Source organism: Mercenaria mercenaria, chromosome 5 (genome assembly GCF_021730395.1).
Source record: "Mercenaria mercenaria strain notata chromosome 5, MADL_Memer_1, whole genome shotgun sequence".
NCBI classification, from domain to species: Eukaryota; Metazoa; Mollusca; class Bivalvia; order Venerida; family Veneridae; genus Mercenaria; species Mercenaria mercenaria.
Window position 1 is genome coordinate 44,443,618 of NC_069365.1, and position 26,889 is coordinate 44,470,506.

At 32.7% G+C, this 26,889-nt stretch overlaps 1 long non-coding RNA gene across 5 annotated transcripts in view; it reads right to left on the reverse strand.

Annotated features, from left to right (window-relative positions):
* Window positions 1-1,445: 1,445 nt before the first annotated feature.
* The window catches only part of LOC123558357 (uncharacterized), an 82,645-nt gene continuing 57,201 nt past the window's right edge, over window positions 1,446-26,889 (reverse strand). For 2 of the 5 annotated variants that reach the window (XR_008370980.1, XR_008370978.1), the window contains exons 2-3: window positions 3,826-3,999; window positions 1,446-2,125 (exon numbers count right to left, since the gene is read on the reverse strand). This is a non-coding gene — a long non-coding RNA (uncharacterized LOC123558357). Of the gene's footprint in view, window positions 2,126-3,825; window positions 4,000-7,418; window positions 7,694-12,953; window positions 13,112-21,145; window positions 21,330-26,889 lie in introns of those variants that run through there. The other 3 variants (XR_008370982.1, XR_008370979.1, XR_008370981.1) reach the window with 3 other exon arrangements.

Here is a 26,889-nt window from a genome sequence, read left to right on the forward strand (position 1 = left end):
ATAACCCAAAAAAAAGGGTTTTTATTATCAGTTAATCTTCTTTCTTTCAAAAAAATAAATTTTTTTTTTGTAAACTCATCTTAATCATAAGTTAAATTTAAAAAATTTTTTTAAAGACTAAAAAGTAGTTATTAATTCAAAAAAGTTTAAATAAGTTAAAATTTTAAAACAAAAAAATAATGCCAAAAGTTTGCCAAAAGGGTTTTCCAAATTGGCAGACATTGTCAATTGCGCCACTTGGGGGAAAAATTTGGGAGGGGTTTTTAATTGGGTTTAATTTGTGTTTTTCCAACTTCTGCCAAAAAATTTGTTTAAAATTGGCAGCGACTGCCACATTGTTGCCACTTGGGAGGATTTTGGCAAATATTTGGTGGAAGTGTTTAAAATTATCTTTAATCATATTTTACTATAGGTTTTAACAACAATTTGTTAAAAATTGTTTTAAAATTTGTTTTAAATTTGTTGAAATTGGTCAGCATTGGTCGGTTTAGGTCAAGGGTTAAAATCAAGTTGGGTCAAACTGCGCTCGCTACCCCATATATATAACTACTTTTTATCCAAGCTGTCCCGAGGGTTGGGAAAACAGCTGTCTTAAACACAGGCAGACATGTTAGATCATTTTTCTTGCCTATCACTTTCAAAACAGATCGTGGAGACATAAAGATTTGGGTACTTTCTGACATTATTTATATAGTTTATGACGTCACAATAGTGACAGTACTGTGTGACGTCACCTAAGTGCACGCTATTTTAGACAAGGTTTTTCCCTAGGGAAAGACAGGAATATCTATCCCTGGCGCTTGCTTGGACAAATGTATACTTTCCCTGCTAGGTAGGCAAGAATACGTATTCTCTTCGGGGAATTGACATAAATGTAACTCAACATGACCATGAATTTCCACAAAGACCGAGGTATGCCGAAATCGCTTACAGAGAATACGTAACTTGCTGATTATCATTACGTGTCCACTACCTTAATTTTGCAGTGAATATGAAATTTTCCTTTCCCTGACTGTGACGTCTGATAAAGATTTGATTAATATATTATTATGCATGCATTATACAGCTGATTACCTCTATTTTATCTTTGAACTTTGAAAAACTAGTAGCATTACTATCCAATTAAAATAAAAAATGTAATAATGAGGTTTTCTCCAAAATTAAAGACAGATCAACAGAGACTTTTTCTGCTAGTTTCAAATAATCGTGCAAAGTTTCAAATGTTATCGATAATTTTTTATTATCTTTATCAATATAGAGGTGTTTTAGAGATATTTTTTTTTTTGACAAATGTATCCACAACAATTTCATTGTCAATACAGTTTATGGCCAAAAAGACATCAAAACAGAGTGATTTACTAATATCAATCATCAATAAATGTAACTATATAAATACAAAGATTAAATTATTACATACACTCAGACAGATGAAAACCATTACCCATTGCAATTACTACTGAAATTAACAGTGTTTGCTTGTCCTTCAGACTGCTGTTTAACAACAACAGATTGCTTTTCACTCGGGGCATTCGATTAATATACTTGATAATACAATAATTAATTGGTTACAAAATAACATTTTCTCCCAGTTTATTTGTTGTTTTTTTCAACTTCCGTACATCAGCTGCTAAATTGAATCTATAAAAGTTAATTACTATAACATATTTCACAGATTTGATTCCTGGCAATTTCATATTTAATTAACAAAGCCAAATAATCCGGCCTACATTAACACATTTGTAATGTTTCAGGTACTGATGATATCTTCGATGCAAATAGCTATGCTGCTTGTTTCTGGAAGACACGCTTGGTGAGGAATTTTTGACATGAATTGTCACGAATTGTCTTGCAAACGGCGCGTTGTGAAAAGAAAGTTTTATTTTCTAATTAGATGAATAGTAATTATACGCAATTTATCAATAAAACATGACGTACAATAATGTACAGAGATAGAAATGAGATGAATCAAAACTCAGATTAATATCTATAAAGCGACCAGACTTTTGTGTTGAAATTATTACTATATTTGAAGAAAAAGAACAAAGCATGTATAAATTTACCGTCTTCATAATTTGGTGGTATTCGTGGATCGTAGTCTGTTAGAAGATCATCAATAGTTTTCTGTCTACAATGAAGAAATTTCCAAATTATTAAGAAAATATGGGAATATAATTGTCATAACTAACAAATGTGACAAAGAATTCTGATATCGCGAGTATAAATTATGACAGTGAATAGTTTTCGTTTATCTAATAATAATTGTTATTATTGGCGAATAAAAGGAAACGGGTTTTTCATACAAATACTGTTCTATGACATTATTAGCACAGCTTCTACACAAAATTGGCACAGAATTACTCTGTATCCTAGAACTGACACTAAATAACGCTAATTTGATAGCGCAGCTGTGACTGTCAACATTCGCTAGAAACAACATTGCGATCATTTCTGGGTTGTAAAACAAAACGTTACACGTTAAATAGTTTGTGACAATATTTAAACAATATAAACTTCTTACTTTTTGAAACAAAACGACATACATATTAAAAGATACAAAAAGTTAACAAAAATTTTACTCGTCAAAATATAAATGACAATATGAATGGCAAATGAGAAACATATGCCAAACGTTACATGGCGCTGTTCTCTTTCTTTATGAACTATTATTTTGTTTTGTCGGTAGAAACATTTAATATTATTTTGTCAGATATCAAATTTTAATGCGAAAAAAAAGTATCTCCGGGTGTTGTTACAAGTTTTCTACAAGACACACATTTTGTAACTTGGTATCTACTGTCAGTTTTGTTGATTCTGCTCAGAGACTTACAATACTTTTCCAAAATAATAGTTATAATAATAACCTTCGAAGATGGAATCAAATGGTATTTCACCAAGGGTTATAACTTAATATTTATGCAAACTACCAACACTGGAAACGAGTTAAAGCAAGTGCACAGTCCCGTAAAAACTCTGTAACACATGAGGTGACTGTTTTCGTTTTCTTTTTATCAGCAATGGAGCCATCGACTGCAAATATGTATATTCGATAGAAAGCGTAAAATAAAATTTGCACATCTAAAGCTTTTGGAAACAGCAGAGTTATCACACTTTTGTTAAATACGATTTAATGATACAGCTGGATAAATGGATACATGTATATTATTTATATGTGTTTTTTCTTGTTTAAGTTTGTCAATGTTTTAATACATTTGTGATTTTATTAATGTCCATATTCAAGTTCCTCAGTGACAGGCTTTGTTAGTTAAGACATACACACAAGAAAAATAAAATGTTTTTCATACAAAATTAGATGCAAGTATTTTATATGCAAACAAATGCGATTCAAAATGCACTAAAAACAGCATACATGTGCATACATTATCGTTTATTCATTGCATTGTATTGATTTTGTTATACCTATGGCAGCAACTGGAATATAGAGTAATTTGAAATTAAACGACAATTGTTATACCTATGGCAGCAGCTTGTATACAGAGTAATTTGAAATTAAAGAACAATTGTTAGAAATATTTCTATCGGCAGTACTTGTACTATCTTACTTTGCAGTCTATATTTCAAATGAAATACAATGACTTAGAATTATACATGTGCTTCAAACCTAATGCATCACATAAGCATATTTAAAAAAGAAAAGATTGTATATATCGGCACTACTTGGAGAAAAAGAAATATATATTAAAATTATATTCGGGAACTATTCAAGCAAACTATGAACCAAAAAGCACGCTAGTACTAAGTACTAATCTTATAAAGGATGAACTTTACAAAGTATGGATCAAATTCCGTGTGCACACCATACACAACCTTTCAGATTTATTTTTAGTTTGGTACTGAGACCTTTCGCCAGCCTCCTTTAGATTTGCAACCTGTACTTGTATCGCACCATTTGTCAATAGGAAACGTTCGATGTTGAGCAAAACAATGAAGATAGATGAAACCTCTGTCCACATAGTTCATTGGTACAGCATGTCACAGTATCTGAAATTATATGTAAAAACGACTTAAAATTTAGCTTTTTACATTTTCTGTAGAACAATCATCTTACGTGCCGGAAATGTTTGAAATTCAAATGTCTAAATGTGTTGAAACATGTAAACGGAAATACTTTATATAAACATTATAGACATTTTCATTTTAAACACAGTTACTAATCAGAAGAAACAATGACATCTGACTTCTTGCACTTTGCACTTCCTCCCTTTTCAAATAATAAAATCAGCATATATTTTAAACTGAAATATTTTATTTGTTGACGACAAAGACATTTCAACTGACAATGACAGAATGATATTTAGATCCACGTGTAGATAAATACACTAACTAAACGATCGTTTAACAAAAGAGCATATCAACATTCAACAAGGCAGTCTGAAAGACAGCTAAATCCCCCGCCACTGCTATGGATAATGAAAGGGTAAACCTTTGACTTTAGCTGTGACCTTGACCTTGAACCGACATGGCTGACTCATGAATTCAGCACAACGTCTTGATGAGGTGATCATTTGACCAAAGTTTCATGAAAATCCTTCAAGGGGTTTAGGAGATACAGAGCTGAAACCTTTGACCTTCAGTTGTGACCTTGACCTTGAGTTGACATGGCTGACTCATGAGTTCTTGATGAGGTGATCATTTGACCCAAGTTTGATGAAAATCCTTCAAGGGGTTAAGGAGATACAGAGTGGACACCAAATGGAAGGCCCAAACCTTCGACCCTTAGTTGTGACCTTGACCTTGAGCTGGCATGGTTGACTCATAATTTCTGCACATCGTTTTGATGAGGTAATCATTTGACCCAAGTTTTATAAAATTCCTTCAAGGGGTTTAGGAGATATAGAGCGGACACGAAATGGAAGGCTCAAACCTTTGACCTACAGTTGTGACCTTGACCTTGAGCCGACATGGCTGACTCATAAGTTCTGCACATCGACTTGATAAGGTGATCGTTTGAACCAAGTTTGATGAAAATCCTTCAAGGGGTTTAGGAGATATAGAGCGGACACAAAATGGAAGGCTCAAACCTTTGACCCTAAGTTGTGACCTTGACCTTGAGCCGGTATGACTGACTCATGGGTTCTGCACATTGTCTTGATGAGGTGATCATTTAACCCAAATTTTATTATATTCCTTCAAGGGGTTTAGGAGATATAGAGCGGACACAAAATGGCAGGCTCAAACCTTTGACCTTGAGTTGTGACCTTGACCTTGAACCGACAAGGCTGACTCATGGGTTCTGCACATTGTCTTGATGAGGTGATCATTTGACCCAAGTTTCATGAAAATCCTTCAAGGGAGATATGGACCGGACACGATTTTGTTACGGACGGAAGGACGGACGTTCTAACGAAACGGTATTTATGTGACACCCCCATTGTTCTCTCTATTGTTCTAACAGTCACATAAAAAGAAAAAGGTCACATAAACAGAACGGAATGAATGACATCAAAGAGAAAGTACCGTTATGCAGTCACTTAACCATCATTTCGCGGGCAGGGAAAGACGGAAGGACGGACGGAAGGACGGGCATTCTAACGAAACGGTATTAATGTGACACCCCCATTGTTCTCTCTATTGTTCTAACAGTCACATAAAAAGAAAAAGGTCACATATACAGAACGGAATGAATGACATCAAAGAGAAAGTACCGTTATGCAGTCACTTAACCATCATTTCGCGGGCACGGACGGAAGGAAGGACGGACGCAGACCATTCCTATAATCCCTCCGCCACGGCGGGGGATTAAAAATGAGTGAGCAAATTTATTCTATGCCTACTTTGCAGTATCGGCATTGTACGATTATTTCCAATATTAAATACCACCTTGGGTCACGACTGCCTTACAATTCACCAGAGGCTGCATATTATATAGAGACAAGTTGTAATTTATCAAGCCTGCTTCGAGTAATGTTCGTGTCCGAGTTACAGACTCGTGTTATTAAGAATCCACGCTGCGTAGTTGTTTCAAAAGGTTCGTGAATTTTACGTTATGTTCGGTATCGTATGTGAGAATCAAAGTTACATGTTATTTATAATGCTTGCCTTATATTTAATGTTCAGTTCTAAAATTGTATCATGTTATACTTTTAAATAAAGTATATAGATTTCAATACCTGATAAAGGCACATTAATGAACACTTGTTAGGTCTTATCTTTTTTTTTTTATTAAAGGACTTTGTAAAGTCAAGTAGCCTGTCTCATAAACAGCCGCTCGAATTGAATTTCTTGTTTGGAATGAGAAAGAAAACGTCAATATAAAACCAGATTTCTGTAAAAAGGGCAAAACCCATGTTCCAAGAACGCAGTCTCTCTAAAATGAATCCCTTAGCAGTGTATTTATGTGTTCATGATTTACATTTGCACAGAAATACACTGAATAAGAAAACCAATTCGACAACACCGATATATCCAAATAGATGAAAGAACATAAGAGAGGTCAGTGTCAATAATATCACTGGGAAGAAGGTTGAACTGGTTACTGGTGTGAAAGTACAGTGATATCAAAGTGTTTAGATGTATGTGTTTGCATCATCAAGTCATATATTCAAGATTCTGAAACGTTCCCTCAAAGTAATTAAATATAAGGCAAACAGCTAATATATATAGTGCAGTTTTGTTACAAAAGTATAGATTGTATTATTGAGCTAACTCCTGTTGATTTAAGACATGAAAACACTTTTGACAAATTATAATTAATCTGTCTGATACAACTGAACAAACTGAATTCAAAATACTTGCGGAATAATATTTATCAGATGTGAGCATGAACTTATTACCTTCTTAAATATATATGGTAATGAAAAGTGAATATTAACTAATCTAACACTGCAGTTCACATGTTTATTGGATTTAAACGCCAAAATATAGTTTTTTATTAAAAAAAAGAAGACAGAAACTGACGTAATTATGCAACAAAATAACTGTTTTTACGTCACAATTTGTACGTCCTAGCGTCACTAATCATAACGTCAAGCGTCAGAGCAACACGGTGAAAATGAGTACGACACCAAACGGGTAAATATTTGGTAGACGTCATCATAGATGTTCATTGTAATCATTGATATATACGTCAAACAGTGAAGAGCATTGTTCAGTGCGCATTATTATAATTCCATCGAAACTCTAAACAATCACACCATTCAACGGTAAAATTGCTGCTGTGGATACCTTATGAATCACTCTTTTGCAGGAACATGTATTGTGTAAAAGATATTATTATTATTGTCACTCTGAACGTTTGTTTTTACAAAGCATTCAAAAATTAAAACTTATCAAACAATACATATTATTATTTTTTCTGTTTCTGAAATAAATGGATATATATACAAGAATTATCTTAAAGGTAAGTATAATTTCATCGGAAAATATGTATTTGAAACGAAAATAATTTCCAAAGTACTTACTTTTGAGTCAGAATATAATCACTATATTAATCTCTAGAGATCTTAATTATTTCTGCATTTTCTGTAACATTAAGGTTTTACAACATACCGAAATAATTCCAATGAAATACCGGTATTCAGAGTAACACTTGCCTCACTGTTTCCGATATTTAATATGCAGCTGATCCAAGCTGATATGGGGCTTCCAGATTTTCATACTGTTCACCTGCTAGCAGGTTTTAAACTGCATTGTTTCAGTATGTTTTACTGTGAAACACTTTCAATTGTGTTACATGTTATGAATGTTCCACTCTCTAACGTATCAAGGAGAGAAAACCTGTTATGAATAATTCATTGAAGAAAAGCTATTAAATGTCATGTTACGCTATAGCTGCTTTAAGGATAAATGTTTTCTTTCTCTATCTGAAACTTGATACATGGGTAGCTGTATAATATTTATGCTTCATAGTCCGCTAATTTAAAAAGAATGTGAACACAGTAAAAGCAAACATATGCACTTCTATGACAACAAAGGAAAACATACATATACATAATTATGATCAGTGCGAGTGAACGAGTTTTGTTTGAGACATTGCAAAGTTTTAAAAAGAATGTGCCAATATGACTCTCTACAGAAATCCCGGAACTACGACCTTCGGCTTGTAGGATGAAATAAAATTCCCTAAATATGTAGAATTCATATCTGCTATTTGAATATTCAGGTATATTATCTCATGCATACATTGTGTAGATATATTCGATATAGTTGGAATGAAATATTCGCATGAATGATAAAGCAAGTTCTATTTGCAATCAAATAAGATCTCTACGGTATAATTTACAGGAAAATATTTGAAGTAAACCAAAATAAAATGTTTAAAGCTACTCGAACACAGCTTGGGAGAAATTTATCAACATGTTCATTTACATTTAAGCTTGGCATATAATGTAATTATGACGCTGAAAAAAAGACGAAGTGGTGGGTGAAAGTAAGTGTTAGTTATTAGTAAAGAGGCAAGAAGAATTTTGATTTTCTCCATAATTTCAAACTCGTTGCAACAGTTTACTCCCTGCAGCATAGTATGCTACAGTAATTGTTAGGATACTTTGTACAATATATTGTCAAAGACTTTGTATCACTGGTCACTTTCACAAAACCGACGTTTTATGAATGCTTGATATAAAAATATCGTAAGAATGTGTGAACGAGTGACTTTAATTTGTATGAATATGAAAAATAGTTCTGACTAAATGAGCCGTGCCATGAGAAAACCAACATAGTGGCTTTGCGACCAGCATGGATCCAGACCAGCCTGCGCATCCGCGCAGTCTGGTCAGGATCCATGCTGTTCGCTAATAGTTTCTCCAATTCCAATAGGCTTTAAAAGCGAACAGCATGGAGCCTGACCAGACTGCGCGGATGCGCAGGCTGGTCTGGATCCATGCTGGTCGCATACCCACTATGTTGGTTTTCCCATGGCACGGCTCAAATAGTAACTCATACAAACTTCAGATTTGTAGACAGATTTAATGTATAAAATGTCTCAAGTACGATTCCGACCACATTTATGATCACCATTAACGGCTCCTGCAGGAATAATATCAGTCAAGTATAAATGTATTAACGCTTATCTCAACAGAGAGGGCACAGATCTATGGATCGCAGGATTGGGAGTTCGATCCCCGGGCGAGACGTATGTTCTCCGTGAAGATTTTATGAAAATCATTGTGTCTGAAATAATTCTTCCTCCACCGCTGATTCATGCGGTAAAGTTGGCGGTTTATTGCGGGAGAACAGTTTTGTACTGGTAAAAATTCCAGGAATATCGGTTGGATTACAAAAAATGTAACTGCCTGCCATTACATAACTGAAACGGCGTTAAACACCTCCCCCAACCCCCACCCCCAAAACAAATCTCCATATACACTTACGCCAATAAAAAGTTACTACGCTAAACTTAAATTTGAGTATTACAACGAATTAATAACTATCTTTAATATATAACTTTTTTCTAGGCATATACTCATTTTATTGTTTATTTTTTCAGTTCAGAATGTTTTGATTACTGAAGTATTGCAGCACTCATACTGTGTCATGTATAAACTGTTAAGCTTTCTAGTATTATTTGCCTGGTATAGTGAGTTGAAAAAAAAATATAGTGCATATATTTTAAAACTTTAAACGTTTATTTTAATTGCATAATTATAATGAATATCAATTAAAATGTCTCCTATGAAAAAATATTGAAAACTTTACTAACAGGTACTTTAAACATACACGGCAATTGATTTTAAAAGTGAAATGAAAGGTATAGATGTTTGGAAAATAATAAAATGATTACAATGACAATTCTCCAGGGAAATATTAGTTTTGCAATTACTACGAAATGTACTACCCTGCCTTTGAGCCACACACATGTAGTGATTCAAGGCCAACAATGTCAGTATGTTGCTTGTCAAACTTACAAACTCAAAAGGCAAATACTAAAGTGACATAATTTCCTAACATAATTGTTTGCTTCACCATGCACATCTGACATCAAGTTTTCGTTCATATACATGTATATATAATATGAATATTGACATAGAATTCCTTCCCAATGTAATGTTGGGTGATCAAATGGTTAGTAGGTCTTCTTTCATCGCTTTCAAATGAATCGATTTGTGCATATCCAGTGGTGATACATTTGTATTTGAACTGATTTTTGCAACGACTGCAATATGTATGTTAAGAAATACGTGTAATGAACATATCATTAGCCTGATCTTTTTTTGTCATAAATGCAATATATGTGTTAAGAACTACATGTATTGATCGTATCATTAGACACGACTGCAAGATATGTGTGAAGAAATACGTGTACGGATCATACCTATAGTCATATAGTCAATACTAGTAATGTAACCCAATAATGATAAAAAAAGATCAGATATAGTTCAACAATCACGAGAGTTATGCTGTGTTACTATTATATACAAGCTGTCACATGCTGCAGGTAATATGCTATTGTAAAATCGTGAATTTTACTTTAGTTATAAATGAGGAGTATGCTTTTATATTTAAATATAAATCACATGTGTCATTGTTATTGTTAGCAGAAGCCAAAATAGGAATAGTTGAAGCTAAACTTTTGAACTTGTGACTAACAAGGTAAGTGAAAAATGTCGGCTCAAGTTGGCTTTCAGTGCTTTATATAGCTTGATCCACGCCAATAAGCCAGCCTTTGATTCTCGGAATATGTTTTCCTATTCTGCCATTTGATTATTAAAATTATTAATATTCTGATATCTTTCGCGTGCATGCTAGAAATATTTTGTAGCCAGAAAGATAAAAATATCTTTTTGCAAAATGGATGTAACTTTAAAATTATATCCTATTATCAACAAAATCTAATTTTAGACTCTATTTAGTAAATTAGTGAATTTATTTCAAATTCATCACATAATGACTGGTATAAAAATTTCCAGTAAAATGTTAATATGTTTCTAAAAAAATTCTGCTAAATGCAAAGTTAGTTGAACTTCATACTGGCAAGACAATTGAATGACGTTTCAAGTATTAATATAGAGAAACGCTCTATAGTTTGAAATCTGCGCATTCACTACTTTAGCTATGTCTCGCTTCATAACGTTATGCTAGTAACGTACTTCCACTTGTTGTTTCATTACCTATCATGAATCGCTTCTACTATTACTTTGCTTATTTTTCATTCTATGCTTCCATAGGATCTTATAGATTCCTATTCATTTAATATATTGTACTTTAGAAACACCTTAGTGCAAATTGATTAACTATCCGTTTCATCTCTACTATCTCGTTATAATCTGCATTAATGTGTTTGTCCTTTATTACTTAGCAACACTAGGGATGCTTATTACTGAAAGCTATTAAAAGAGCCTAGATGCGCATTTCAATGTTCAGTCTCTTGTAATCAAACAAGCCATTTGAGAGAAATAAACTAGTTCAACTATTTATTCTCATAAAGTCAATTGATTTCACTTATAAGAACATGTTTCACCTGTATCTTCGTCTTTTGAGAAATTTGCATTATTACCATTGATGTGTATGAGTAATACAACTGGTAACGTTTGTTAGGCCAGATAGTTTCATTCACTATTTGAATAAAATAAAAAATAATAAGCAGTATACAATCATTTTTTTTGAATTCAGAAACAAACGTATACCCTCAACACATAGCAACATTTTCACAAAATGGGTTTTCTAAATTTCAATGCATGATTGGTGGAAACAAAAACTGTACACAAAGATTAGATTGTATTTCTCGACATTTCTTGTTAAACATACAACATTTTTACATTTAAAATTCATATTATTTGTTTGGTAACCTCTCCGCCGATTTTGAATTTGTCAGAAAACATGTACATTTAAAATAATTGCAAACTATTTAAACTGAAAGGAAGTTCATTTAATACAGTTTTGATGTATTTCTAAATGAAAACATGTGCTTTGCAATGAAGAACACGATCTCACTTCGTAAACTAACTTCAGATAGCAATAACGCGGAATATAAACAATACTCCGTCTTACGGTGGAGGAAATTGTTATGTCTTGACAGACATGTTAATCGCTTGTAAACATGTCAATAAATATTGAAATGAACCGGAGTTTGTTAAATCGGTGTAAAATATAAACAAGTAAAACTGTAAAATTGTTTCTAAATGAGTTATCATTCTTTTAAATTATGGTGAAGTAAAAAAATAGCATGCTTTGCCAAAAGTATTTAAAATCTAAATATCGATTGTGGAAAACTAGGTTAGTCTGCCATTAAAAAAACAGTACAATATCTGGATAATGTTTACAGTTTCACAATAAAAAGAATAAAAGGCGATTTATCATGCAATATTTGTCGTGTAATTTGTGAGCAAAATGTAGAATGTATTTTCGTCTGACTAGTAACGCTACAGACGAAAGGCATATCAGTCTATTACACACCTTTGTCACTGGTTACTGTATACGTCTGTCTGACAATGCAATCTGAACTTATGACCGTAATAGAAGTATCCTTAAGAAAAAATACTGTTCAGGTGATCATGTAAGGAAGACTTTTTACCAGACAAGCATGTGTGTTATGTTTGATGCCATTGTGATGAAATAATGCCATGTCATTTTTTTTAATACATAGCACTTGTTACATTTAGCGTTGCCGTCTAGTAAAATACAGAAAACACTGGTCGAAACGAGTTTCAAATTACCTAAAATAGGTTAAAGATAGAATAATTTGCAGCAGAATAAGCTGTGATAATAAGAATCCTTATTGGTGTTTTTCAACACTGACATTATTAATTCTGTTGATTAAAACTCATAAAATACACTGCAGAGCTTAGCATTTTATCAAATAAATATACTAATTATGTGAATATGTTATACATGTATGAAAAATGAAAATATATCAATAGGCAGTATTTAGAATTAAGTAAAGTTACCATCTACAATCATATTTTCATTAAACACTAAGTAATTAATAATCTATGATCATATTTTCATTAAACGCCAAGTACTTAATATCCACCGGTACGTATGTAAAAATGACTTACTTCTGAGGCAGTAGTTAATCACTATTACTGAATCATGATATTTTTTTGTTTGTTTAAAAGCAGTAAGAGAAAAAACACTATTAAAGTAATTCCAGTGAAATAATCGACGGAACACACGCCTCAACTCTACACTGGGACTGTTTCCAATATCTAATGTGAAGTTGATCCATGTTGGAAAGGCGATTTTACATTTCATACTCTCTTTCAAGTGTGTTCATCTCCATACAGATTTTAATTGCCTCATTGCAATATATTTCTGGATACGTTATGTAACATGTGATAAATGTTCTCTTTCTCGCATAAAGACTAGATCACTTGTATTGACTAGTCATTTCAGAAACAACATTTGAGCCGTGCCATGGGAAAACCAACATAGTGGGTTTGCGACCAGCATGGATCCAGACCAGCCTGCGCATCCGCGCAGTCTGGTCAGGCTCCATGCTGTTCGCTTTTAAAGCCTATTGGAATTGGAGAAACTGTTAGCGAACAGCATGGATCCTGGCCAGACTGCGCGGATGCGCAGGCTGGTCTGGATCCATGCTGGTCGCAAAGCCACTATGTTGGTTTTCCCATGGCACGGCTCATTTATGTATAAGCATAAGGTTTATACGTCCATTTAGAATATTTCAGTTTTCTTGTTCCACATCAAATTTTATAGCTATCAAAGATATTTCTTTACTGATTGATAAGATTAGAAATCTTAACAAAATTAACATGCAACCGCAGTCGTTCAAATATTTCACCAGCATCTATTCCTTAAATAATACGCTACGATATGCAAATTAAGCAAACTATTTGTAAATGGTTATCTTCCCAGGTCTTCTTTTGGAATGAGTGTTGTATATTTCTTGGTCATTCAAAATCATGGAGTTCAATATAAGTCATTCTATATAGTTATATACTTATTGATATTCACTATAATAGAATACAGTGCCGGTGCTATGTGTCGTGAGAGGTGTTGCACAATTATTTGCCCCAAATGTACAGACATAAAAAATAATGATTATATAAGTAACCTTTTGATCTACAAAGAAATTCTGTTCAAAAACAAGGAAACTATAATGGAATTTTATATATACAAGCAGTTATTATAATTAGACTATTACAACTCTAATGGTAGTGTTGCAAGATTACAATATTTGCAAGAAACTTTGCTGAAAAAGATTAGTTTCAAGAGCTGACCCACACCATATAAAATCATTATAAAATTTAGAAACACCAGAGATAACATGTACAAAAAATAGTATACAACCTCGTTTTAAAGATTTAAAGCCGTAATTATTCCCGAACTGCCTGATATGTCCATGAACAATACAGTGCGAACATCATCAACGATTCCTGGTAGTATTATATATATATTAATCACATGTTACCTTGAGTTTACAGTAAGTGTAATTTTTATGTTCTTCCTTCAGAACCACAAGAACTACAAAGCTATAATTACATACGCCCCTCAGGTATAATAATAAATTTTTAAAAAGATATTGTACTAACTTTTGTATGTTTTATTGACTATATATATTTAGTATTTACCTTATTTGATGTAATGAGTACAAAGTATTAATTGCTTAACCTAAAAGTAAGAAGCTGACTGTGAAATAATGGAAATTCTATTGCATTAATCTGTTATAAGACAACTTGACCAATGAAAGCAAAATCATCTCAAACATTTATTTAAAAAAATGAATAAAATATATTTCAAATTACTTACAGAAAGTCCGTAGTAAATAATCATATACAAGTTACTGATTTTAGGTTTACAGCTTGTGTAAAGTTTTAAGTTCTTTGTGTGACGTTGTCAGCACATATTGGCAGTAATACAATATGAACTAAGTGAAACGAAGTAGTCCATACAATTTCCTTTACTCTGGTATTGCCACTACTTATAACGTTGCAAAATGTTCATAAACTAATAACGTTAGAAAATGATCTCAAATTGTTAATGTTACAAAAAGATCACAAAGTGTTGTCTATCTAATTCTTACAACTCCAGCGTCCACATCTACGTGTAATGAAAAGATAACTCATTTAGCTACTAGTATTTACTCCTGATTTTAGGCACTACGATCAGCACACTAGTATGCATATTCAGTAATTAATGAACATAGTTTTCTGTGCCTCATGTTGCTTATTAAACACAAGACACTTAAGATTTATATCTGTTATAATTATAGATATATCACAGTCTGAAAACCAAGTTTAAGTCGATCGTTATAAACGCTTACCAGCTAATAATACCACTTTTAAGAGATAAAACTCATATCAATTTTTTATCAACATCTACATATGTGTTTTACAGAAGAGAAAGTATGCAACAACAGCTGTTCCCCCTGTTTCCGCGCAGATAACAATAGATTTTGAAAATTATGTCTGGTATATCTTTTCAAAAGTAACAACTGCACATTGTAGATAAAGCTGTGTATGTAATGCTTGCGGCTGTAAATTGTATGTGTGCTATTTCTGTTCAATGTCTCATTGGATTTTTTAACTTTACTTTGAATGATTTTGCGTATTTCTTCATGATACAAGCAAGCATCAGTTTTGTTATTATATATACATTTTAAATTATATCTATAAAGACATGCTAAGTTATCTGTGTTGTTATGATAACCTTGATTCACAAACGATTCCATACAACTGGAATAAAACACAAGCATTAAAATGTTCTTTCATCAGTTACATGACTTTGTTGCCTGTGATGATAATAATTTAGTTGAGTTGCATTTGCGTTTTAAGTAAATTCGGACAAAAGTTTAGATTAACGCTAGTAAAACCTGAAGTCATTTGTACACTAAGTCTTGATTGTTAATTTCATACGTGAATTACTGGAATTACTGCATATGTAACTCAGAAAACTCCGTATTTATCTCTGATGTATATAATGTATCTACTGAGCTAGGCCGCCCTAATTTCACATCAGGAAGAAATGAGAAATAATCTTTGAGGAATATCTGATTTAATGATAATTTTGTTAGCTGAAAAATAAAGATAAACTCTTACATGTACCTATGAATAAAACTTGCCTAGTTATTTATATGACTTACAAACAATATAAAATCCGAGCAAAATTAATGCGTATGATATAAGCTACTGTGTTTTAAGCGTAATGTTACTTTATTTCAAAGTAAAGTAAGAATGATTTATTAAAAGCAACACTTTATACATGCGCTGATATTATAAAATAGTGTTAAAGAGTCAAAATATATTATCTACTACCGTAATGCGAAAATCTTTCGAAACAGTATCGGTCTAGTAATTGCAAAACAACAGAAAAATACTTGAGTAGCACCAATTGGGCGTATACGTCTATTTCATGCGGTTTGTAGATAACACTGGATTTCAACGCAGATGTGAAGAGAAACAAAGCAACGGAACTTAACGAAAATAATTTAAAAAAAAAATCGATAGCCTTTTATATCAATCTGAAATACCAGATTCACTTACTGATAGTTCAGATGCTATTTTATATTTTCCTCATTATCATTTAAAGTAACCTTCCCAGCGTTCCTGGGAAGGGCTTAATGTAATGTTGATAGAACTTGTTGCCCAAATCATTTACTTTTGTATTGTTGTAATTTTATGAATCTACTTGCATGTATATATAAGTAATAAAATATGGTTAAATCATTTAAAGAAACCCCTGGGACATATACTCTAATAATCTGGTTGAAAAAAATAAATGTACAAAACAAATCGGTCCAACGAAAAGACACAAATGACAAATATACATCGATTATTACTTATTCTCATATTCATTTTAATTTGACTAAGTGAATGTATGTTTACATAGTTTTCCCTTTCCATGTTTTGATATTTAATCGAATGCTTTATATGTCTTGTTCCAGCGCCATTAAATTAACCATGGACTGAATATTGACTGGTATTTCATCGGATTCCGTATTAGAGCTGATTTTTCCCATAATTGATATATATATGTAAAAATACTTGTACTGTTCATATTTATTGACCGATAAGCATATGAATGGCTGATTATCTAGTTCGTCATATAGTGAAAATCAATGGAAGAAATATAGCCCAAATACAAATAAAATGATACTTTTGAAAAAAAAAAAACATGAACTATTTATATTGTAACAACTGATGTCATGCTTCAGGGCATATGATGTTGTACATGTAGAAGAGTGGATCTTACATTACTTATTACATAAGGCAAAAAGAAAATATATATATCACAAGAAGTAAACTCTTTAAAAGATGCCGTTAAAGAAACAGTATACTAGTCTGTTATCATAAGACAACATTAAAACAGACGATATGAATGAAAATAAATTGTACGTGTAAAGTTAGATACAAAGACCACGTCTACACAGAGACATGAAGTGAATTTTTACGTTTACGCCTTTCAAGTATAGTGACGTTGGGCGAGTTAATGTTTATTTTAGCTGCTGTTTTAGCGTATGTCAGTTTATTTTGAAAATAAAAAGAGAATGATTTATTTAAAGTCACAACTATCTCGAAGTTAAACTACTGTAAAAAGCTTTTGATCAATACAACTTTAAACTTGGAACCAGACCCGTACTTATCATTTAAATTAGTCTCTATGATTATCTGTTTGGACAAACTTCAAATATACACAATAATTTGGTCAAAAATAAAACCCAGAAACTTTTTTTTTAGATGAAATGGCATTTTGTTACTGATAACCTTATTGCTCTCTCGGGTATTTTGTTACTGATAACATTAATGCTTATTCTGGCATAAATTTTACTCTTTCATTTTTGATATGTCATTAATAATTATATTGACATAGTTTTCCCATGTTATGATGTTTGATTGAATAATTTGCATGCCTTGTTTTTTCGCTGGTGGAGTGGAATATAGTCACTGGTTTATAGATTTGTAGAACAGCTGAATTCTCAAACAATCAAGGGTATTTCATAAGTTGTACATAATATGTAATTGTTTACTTTTACATTAATCATTTTGTACTGTCAGTGTACTCGTAAATATAAGCAAAGCCAGGTAGAGTTCAACATTTCACAAGTCATTTCATTGATAATATTTCATTGTTAAATCTTCTTATTTTATGGCCATTTCTTATAAAGTTATCCATTTTATAATCAGATGATTTTAAAGATTTAAAAAAAAGTGTATCAAATGCTGCAATAAATGGACTTTCGATATTTGGTATGAGCTTGATCCACCCTAATAAAATGCACCGACCTTTCACTTTCAATGTATATTTTCGCCATTCTCTTCAAGTTTTGATAAAATAACCATTATTCTTATGTTATACATGCTGACACTTAAAATATGAAACGTTTCCTATATAGAAAGTGAAAAAAGGCATTTCTTTACTAAATTCTTCTCGCTACAGCAGACCTTATAATCACTTAAGATATATAAAATATATTTAGAACGTGTTCATCATAATACAATGATAAGTATTTTGACCAGGTTATCTCTGTAGAACAAAATGTCTAAATTCTGCTCATAACTTTATACTAACTAAAGAATTGAATGAAGTTTAAATTAACTTTAATAGTTAGGTAATTTACTCCCTTTTAACACAAATCGTAGCCGTTTTCTATGAGAACGTTTCTAGCAAAGTTTCATCATAGACGAATAAATGCAAGTTGGTATTTGATATCTCTTTTTCTAACAGACAGGATTCTGAGGAAAAATCACCAACCCACTGACCTAAATCATTAACGTACAAAATGAACTGGTAACAAATGAATACACAAATATTTTAGAAACCTTGATACTTGAATCACAAGTGTATTGATAACGTCAACAATATTATTTGCTCTCTACTTGAACTAATTAATCAGAGGTGTTCCATTATTAAACGGGTATTGACAAATTTAACAATATTTTCATGTTTTGATAATTCATAAAAACAATATGTCTGTTTGTTGGTCATTTGGAGATTTCTTATTGAACAAATAAACCATATTCATTGATTTACAGCTTTTTAAGCTATTGTATAAGTTGTACACAGCAATTTATTTCGGTTTAAACAATGGTGCTCGAAAAATTTGCCTTCTAATCGTCATAATTCATTTGCAGTTTCTGACAGTCAATGACATGGTCATGATACAAATGTTTACAAAACCTGTAATATTCAGTGTAATATACAATGTAACCTACATTTTTATCAGTGAAATTTGACAGACACAAGCAAATCTGACTACATTTGCAGCAAAGAAATAACTGAATACTCTGAAATTTAATTTTACATAAGGAAAACAAGCAATTGCATAAAATATTGTCTTTATACCAAACGCCATGCCTGTTATCTTGCTTTAATCTGAATTCGGCTTATCATTCATTGGCAGCACTTGGAATGCTCGAAGTGACATGCTATTATCAGAGTCTGGGTTTGCATTTCAATGTTTCATTTCTTATTATCACACAACCCATTTCAAAGAAATATACTGGCTGAACTAGTTATTCTCATAAAGTAAAAGATCTGCAATTATACGAAAATGTGTCTGCAGCTTTGTTCTTGATGAATGGATGTAACACTACGATAGTACCGGTGTCGCAAATTGTTATCATGCCATAGTGGCAGTAATACAATATAAATGATTCTTATCACACATTAAGTTATTTTCATCTTGCATTACCTTTGCTCCATATTCGTATCGGTCAACAAATACCAAACTTAACAGTTGCAAATAAAATGCATTTTGTTATATGTTTGAAAACCTAAAAAGTGCATGTTTTATTCAAAGTCGACATTTCCGTAAAGAAATTACATCTTACTAGCATCTGCTCAGTAATTTATTCACGAGGGACAGTCCTAAATTGAATATTAGTTTTTTACAAAAAGCATAACTACAACAATGGGCCTTTGTATCTGTCTCATTTTATCTGCCTTATTAGTCTTTGATATTTTATCTTCGCTTGTATCGACCGATTTTTTTATTGTAACCTTCCAATGGAAAACTTTGTAGAGACCGCAATTTATGGGTTAATTAATATTTCCATAAGCATACCGACATTGCCCTATTTTATTACATTCTTATGTTGTCATAGTGTATCAGTAGTTATTATACAAGGGAAAGCAAACAATGTATATTTCCTGTGCAGGAACAGTTATATAAGAACAATCTTATCAAACCTATTCCATCAGATTCTGTTCTTGAAGTCCGATAAAATGCACTACCTTCCCCGTAGAAGTTGCGCTTTTGTATCGTAGTTTTTAGAGCTGTCTAAGAACACTTACTAATAAACTACATCTGATTCATATCTGAGGGGTTTTGGTCGTTTTCATACTTGTCATTGCGAATATGTAAGAATTTAGCATATTAAATTTTGTAAAAATGGCTAACAAATCTAATTCTTAAACATGTTACATGTATTAGAATAATTTATTGTGCAAAACTACATCAATACAACAAGGAGTCAAATAATGCAGAGTAGCTTGATTGTTATTCGACTAAATAATAATTAACATTATATTCTAATATGACTAACGTCGACGTGATATTTAGCACTATGTACGCATAGAGATATAGCGCTTTCAAATTTGATCAAATAGTTTACTAAAAAAACATTTTAAAACCAAATGTCACATAGCACAACTGTATTGATTAATTTACACACACACGAACTTGGTTATTAGCTGTGTAGAATAATTCTTCATCATTTGCGCCCTAATGGAACTACTCCGCAAGACGTATTACCATTTCTGGTCCTGGCGTGTATAAACAAAGGAGCGTGACGGCCTATCATTTGGCGTCATACATGCGCCAAGAAACAATTCTATCATATTTGATCAAAGCTTTACAATAAAAGACCTATTAGAATCGAAACTATTTATAGCAAAACCGTGTTTAAACACTAATTATACACTCTGTCTGTTATACGTCATACGAAATAATTGCACTCGGGCTGCACTTTCGTGAAATTATTACCCGACGTATAACCACCCATATTGTAAAAATAGTGTTAAAACACGGTTTTGCTATAAACTATTTCCTAAATATGCCTTACTATAAATAGTAACAAAATTGGACATGACAAAATCCAGTAACCCTGAACAGGAAGCGGGCATTTAATCTAGAGGCAGGTCTAATAACCAGTTACTAGCCCGCCATAGATGAGCGAAGTCATTTTTGACGTCATTTACCTTGTAAACAATAACTGTTTATTACGGTTACATGTGAATACAATTTCTTTAGCATTACTTAAAACTTAAATAATATGATTAAATAACTTACGCCTCAGCTCTGAATATGTCCAAACAGTAAAGAAATGACAATATAGAATATCTCCATTCAAACGTTCAGTAGAACTGCCGCTTCTATGGAACTGTTTTCCAATATTTCATATGAGTTTGATCCATACCGATGGGAAACTGCAAGACCGTTAATGATACTTTTATCTGATCTGCTAGGATGCAGTTTGCACCTGTTTTCCAGGTTTTGATTCGAATTATGCGAGTATGTCTTTTATTCATTGTGAAAAGTTCTGGAAATGAATTATATTATATTACCGTTGTTGCAACGTAATGTTGTAATCGTGTTGATAAATGCTGAAGTTCCTGTTAAATTATGTAAAACAATCATACTTTTATTAACGATAAAGCTGAAAAAATCTTATAACAACTTCTCTGCGTATCATTACGGCATTCATTCACAGAAATAGCAGGATATTCCGGTAATTCTTTAACATACATGCAATCAATTTCATTCTAGTCGTTTATGAAATCGCAGCAGATGAACATTTCGATTTTAATATATTTAATTAATATACAATGTATTATTGATATGGATGAACTCATATAATTATCATTCCTACAATGCTTTATGATCTTAATAATTTATTCATATTAAATGATGAGCTTGTTATATGGGTACGTCTTCCTGAGTAAATAGTACCTCATTATATATGCATGTATAACATAATGATCTTCGAAGTTACAAAGTTTATGCTGAAATAATTGTTCATTTGCATTTTATTTTCTTTATTTTATGATTTTCAGTGGAATACTGAATTACATCAGTGAAATTAAATAAATATTTTCACTGTTTCAAAGCAGTGAAAATATAAAAAAATATCATAATTTTTCACTGATACGGAACTACATTTGAATGCGAAAGAATGAAAACTATAATTGATAGGAAATTCTTTGCAAAATATACTTCAACACAGATAATATACCTACACGAATCTAAAGATATACGCTCCACCGTAATTGACCTATTTGAATTTTCAATATAGATATCTTAACGTCGCGATATTGTAACGTGACGTTGCGCGGGTAAAATAGGAGTAATTTAGTTTCAACTATTGATAATTAAAAGATAAAAAGACAATTGTGTTTAATTTACATATAAGATGGTGTTCACTCGGTAAAGTATATTACGATCTAAAATAAAAAACATCGTCTATATAATTTGCAATTATATTGAAATACACGTAATAATGTGTTGTTTTCTCTGACTGTAGCTGCAATTACAGCGTAAATTTAATCAATTAGTATTTCATGACAAATGTATTCTTCGGCAACTAATTTATTTCATCGCATCATGAAATCGACGGTAGCTAATTTATTCAAGAGATTGTTTTCATGTGCATCGCATTAGATATGATTAAAAAGAATGTAAAATTGTGTTATCTACGCATTTCGGCTCCACTGATACGCATATATAGACATCCTTTTATATGAGGCTATCCAATTTGTCCATTGTAGTTTTACTGCTCCTGTTTTGTTAATATCAATTAAGCATAATATAATAATTATCTTACCGCATTATTTAAAGTAAGATCATTCTTCTACTTTGTATTCATTTACACATCCGCTGTTGAATTATCCGTTTAACTGATTTTGTATTTTCTTTCCTCCAAACTCAATTCAATTTACAACAATACCGATAAATACAGTTGCAGTCACACAAAAGAATATGGAAAGAGCTTGGACATGAAAATTACAATGTTTCACAATTTTCACAGTAAAACCTTCCAGCCACACACATTACCGCTTTTATATGTATGTACTCTTGAACAGGTACCGTATGCTAAAAAATGACACTTAGAAGCAATTTTGTAATTCAGATTACTCAAACCATTAATCGACAAATAAAAAAAAGTTATAATGCTCTTTTTAATAATGTTTTTTTTTTTCTTTCTTTTTTGCTAATTTCATGTAAACCATTTCTTTAATCAAGCTTCTCGTTATTATAATCTCATCTGGGAATTATTTGGTTTTTTTAACTTACGTAATGAACTATAAATGCCCGATATAATACCGTTAGATTCAGACAGCAGCATGCCAGCAATTACAGTCATCACACACCAATTAAACCAGAAATACGCGTAGAAAATGATTGAAATTCATATCTGGCATCAACACTATTGAGGGATTTGTCTGGGGTATCGTTACAAATAAATAATTTTCCATATGATATACGTGATAACATTTGAACTCATTCAACATCTTTGGTAGATGGCTCCTGGTTTCAACGAAGTTTTCATAATTATGATAACATTAATGTAAAATATCTTTTGTGAAACGTGATTGTAAAGGAACGAAACTAGTTGCACTCTTTGCAGTTTTGTCTCTTGAAAAGTAATGCAGGTAATTGTTCATTTGGTATTGTATCTACAGCATTCTACATAATGTGCTTTCTGTTAGTAATATCATTGCGTGTAATGATTCATCTGACAGGGATAGCAAGACTGAGGTTTGATGACTTCAAACCACATTCCCTGACTGTATTCCTGTAAATATTTCATTTTGCATGACCACATTCCTTTTAAGACCGTACTTAGTTCTTCGCGTACTTTAATTTTTGTAATGGAATTGACTTTATACGCGCACTGGTAACGAGTAAAAATGTAAACAATGGACTCATTGGAATGAATGAATGATAGTCGTTCTTAGGTATAGTGATAATTGAAAGCGAAAGCGATTGACTTTGTATGATGCAGAGAGGTATGCAGTTTGTAACTGTTGGAATCCTCTCGAATCTTGTAAAATTATTGCAGCGTTTGCCTGCTGCTTAAAGGGCAAATGTAATAGATTACTTGTAATTTATATTTCACTGCTTCTGCAAGTTAGTACGTTCATACTATAAAAACACGTCAGAGACATTTTGGCAGTTTTAAAATATAAAAAGGCAGTCTGAAAGACAGCTTAATCCCCCGCCATTGGTATTGGTAGTGAAAGGGTAAACATTTGACCTTGAGCTGTGACCTTGACCTTGAACTGACATGGCTGACCCATAAATTCTGCACATCGTCTTGATGAGGTGATAATTTGACCCAAGTTTCATGAAAATCCGTCAAGGGTTTAGAGCTCAAACCTTTGACCTTAAGTTGTGACCATGACCTTGAGTTGACACGGCTGTCCTCATGAGTTCTTGATGAGGTGATCATTTGACCCAAGTTTAATGTAAATCTTTCAAGGGGTTTATAAGGTACAGAGTAGACACAAAATGGAAGGCTCAAACCTTTGACCCTAAGTTGTGACCTTGACCTTCAACTGGCATGGCTGACTCATCTGTTCTGTACATTGTCTTGATGAGGTGATCATTTGATCCAAATTTTATAAAATTCCTTCAAGGGGTTTAGGAGATATAGAGCAGACACAAATGGAAGGCTAAAACCTTTGACCTGAAGTTGTGACCTTGACCTAAAGCCGGCATGGCTGACTCATCAGTTCTGCACATCGTCTTGATGAGGTGATCATTTGACCCAAGTTTTATAAAATTCATTCAAGGGGATTAGGAGACACAGAGCGGACACTAAATGGAAGGCTCAAACCTTTGACCCGGCGTTGTGACCTTGACCTTGAGCCAACATGGCTGACTCATTAGTTCTGCACATCGTCTTGATGAGGTGATCATCTGACCCAAGTTTGATGAAAATCCTTCAAGGGGTTTAGGAGATATAGAGCGGACACAAAATGGAAGGCTCAAACGTTTGACCTTGAGTTGTGACCTTGACCTTGAGCCGACCTGGCTGACTCATGGGTTCTGCACATTGTCTTGATGAGGTGATCATTTGACCCAAGTTTCATGATGATCCTTCAAGGGGTTTAGGAGATACAGAGCGGAAACGTAATGGAAGGTTCAAACATTTGACCTTGAGTTGTGACCTTGACCTTGAACCGACATCGCTGACTCATGGGTTCTGCACATTGTCTTGATGAGGTAATCATTTGACCCAAGTTTCATGAAAATCCCAGAGCGGACACAAAATGTTACGGAAGGACGGAAGGACGGACGTTCCTACATATGAGTATTTATGTCGCTACCCTTTTGTTCTCTCTATGTTCTTTTAGCCACGTAAAAGAAAAATAGCCATATAAAAGCCTTACGGAATGAATGACATCAAAGAAAAGGTACAGTTACCTATTGTTCCTATAGCCACTTAAGTATGCAAATGTGGCTCGGAAGGACGGAAGACGAAAGGACGGACGGAGACCATTCCTATAACCTCCCACCACTCGTGGCGGGGGATTAAAAAATGTTGGAACAATTCGATTACACAATATATCCGTTGGCTGCTGACAAAGCCAATACCACGATAATCCGGAGTACTCCGAATATGTCATTGTCACAGAATGGTTCAAATTAACGTAATGAAGTCGAGTACAGAATGAGTATGAACTTTCACTGCTATAGACTAGCAATAGGCGCAGTGGAAAAGTATTTGTCTTAGGTCTGGAAGGTCCTGGGTTCGAGTCCCGGTCTGAGGTTAAATAATTACATTCTGTTACAACGTACATTTGAACGTTATCGGACTATTGCAGGTGTTCGTTAGTTTATGCGAACAGCAAATGGGCCACTGTGTAGCAATCTATATATTCTCTGAAATAGAGACAAAAAGAAATATTCAGTATACTATGTTTCTGCTCTACGTCCAACAGAAGTAACATTTCCTTGATCACAAAATTTTCTGTTATGTGAAAATATTACAATTTCGTTAAAACATCACATTTTATTTTCTTCTTTACTTTTTCGAAGTATGAAAATCAGCATTTTCAGTTTTTTCCAAACCGCCTGTACAACCTCTCTAATGCTACAAAAACCAATATGTAGAAATATAACAAGAGCCGTAAACTTGTTATCTTCGGACAGAGCCCGAGATTATTGACAATTTTGTCTTCCGTTTGCCTTTAGATTATTCTTGGTAACCCAACGGTGTTCTGAGTAATTCCTTTGTGTTCTACGAAATTATATGCCTGCATGTTTTATTTAGCCTTGGGTATAAGCTAATTAGTTTTGAGTAGCAAGTGAAAGTAAATTTTGTTTGTTCAGTTGATACTAATTTTTGTGCCCATGCAACAATTATATTGTATGCATCGTATAGGCGTATAATTATATTCATTTTGTAACTGCTTCAGTAAATATATCAACGTTTCTCATCAAATTTTAAAGATACATACATGTTGATTAATTTAGAATAGTTTTACATCACATCAAAATACATTCCCTTCTTTAATTATTCATTTCGTTTTCACAGCTGCACAATGTGGTAACGCTCTTATTAAAAGTGATCCGCTGTATCGAGAAGGGGAATGTATTTCAACAAGAAATGGCAGGCCAATGTCGCGTTAAATGCTCCTTTAAATGTTCTTGGCCGCTTTTCGTGTTTTAAAAGTATCGAATTTGAATGGCTCTCTGTATCATAAAACATCATGGTATTTACCTCCAATAAAAGAACGTAGATAAGCAATGAGTTATTTGGCCGCTTTTCTTGTTTTAAAAGTATCGAATTTGAATGGCTCTCTGTATCATAAAACATCATGGTATTTACCTCCAATAAAAGAACGTAGATAAGCAATGAGTTATTCGGAGCGCTAGGGATGTTTTTCTTGTTTCACTTGCTTGAGGAGATTCAGATTATTACGCGTATCGAATATCGTTTTACCTTTACTGTTATGTAAGAGTTTCTATGGCTTCTGAAAAATGAATGCATTGCAAATCCTTTTTTTACTACAAGACAAAGATATTTT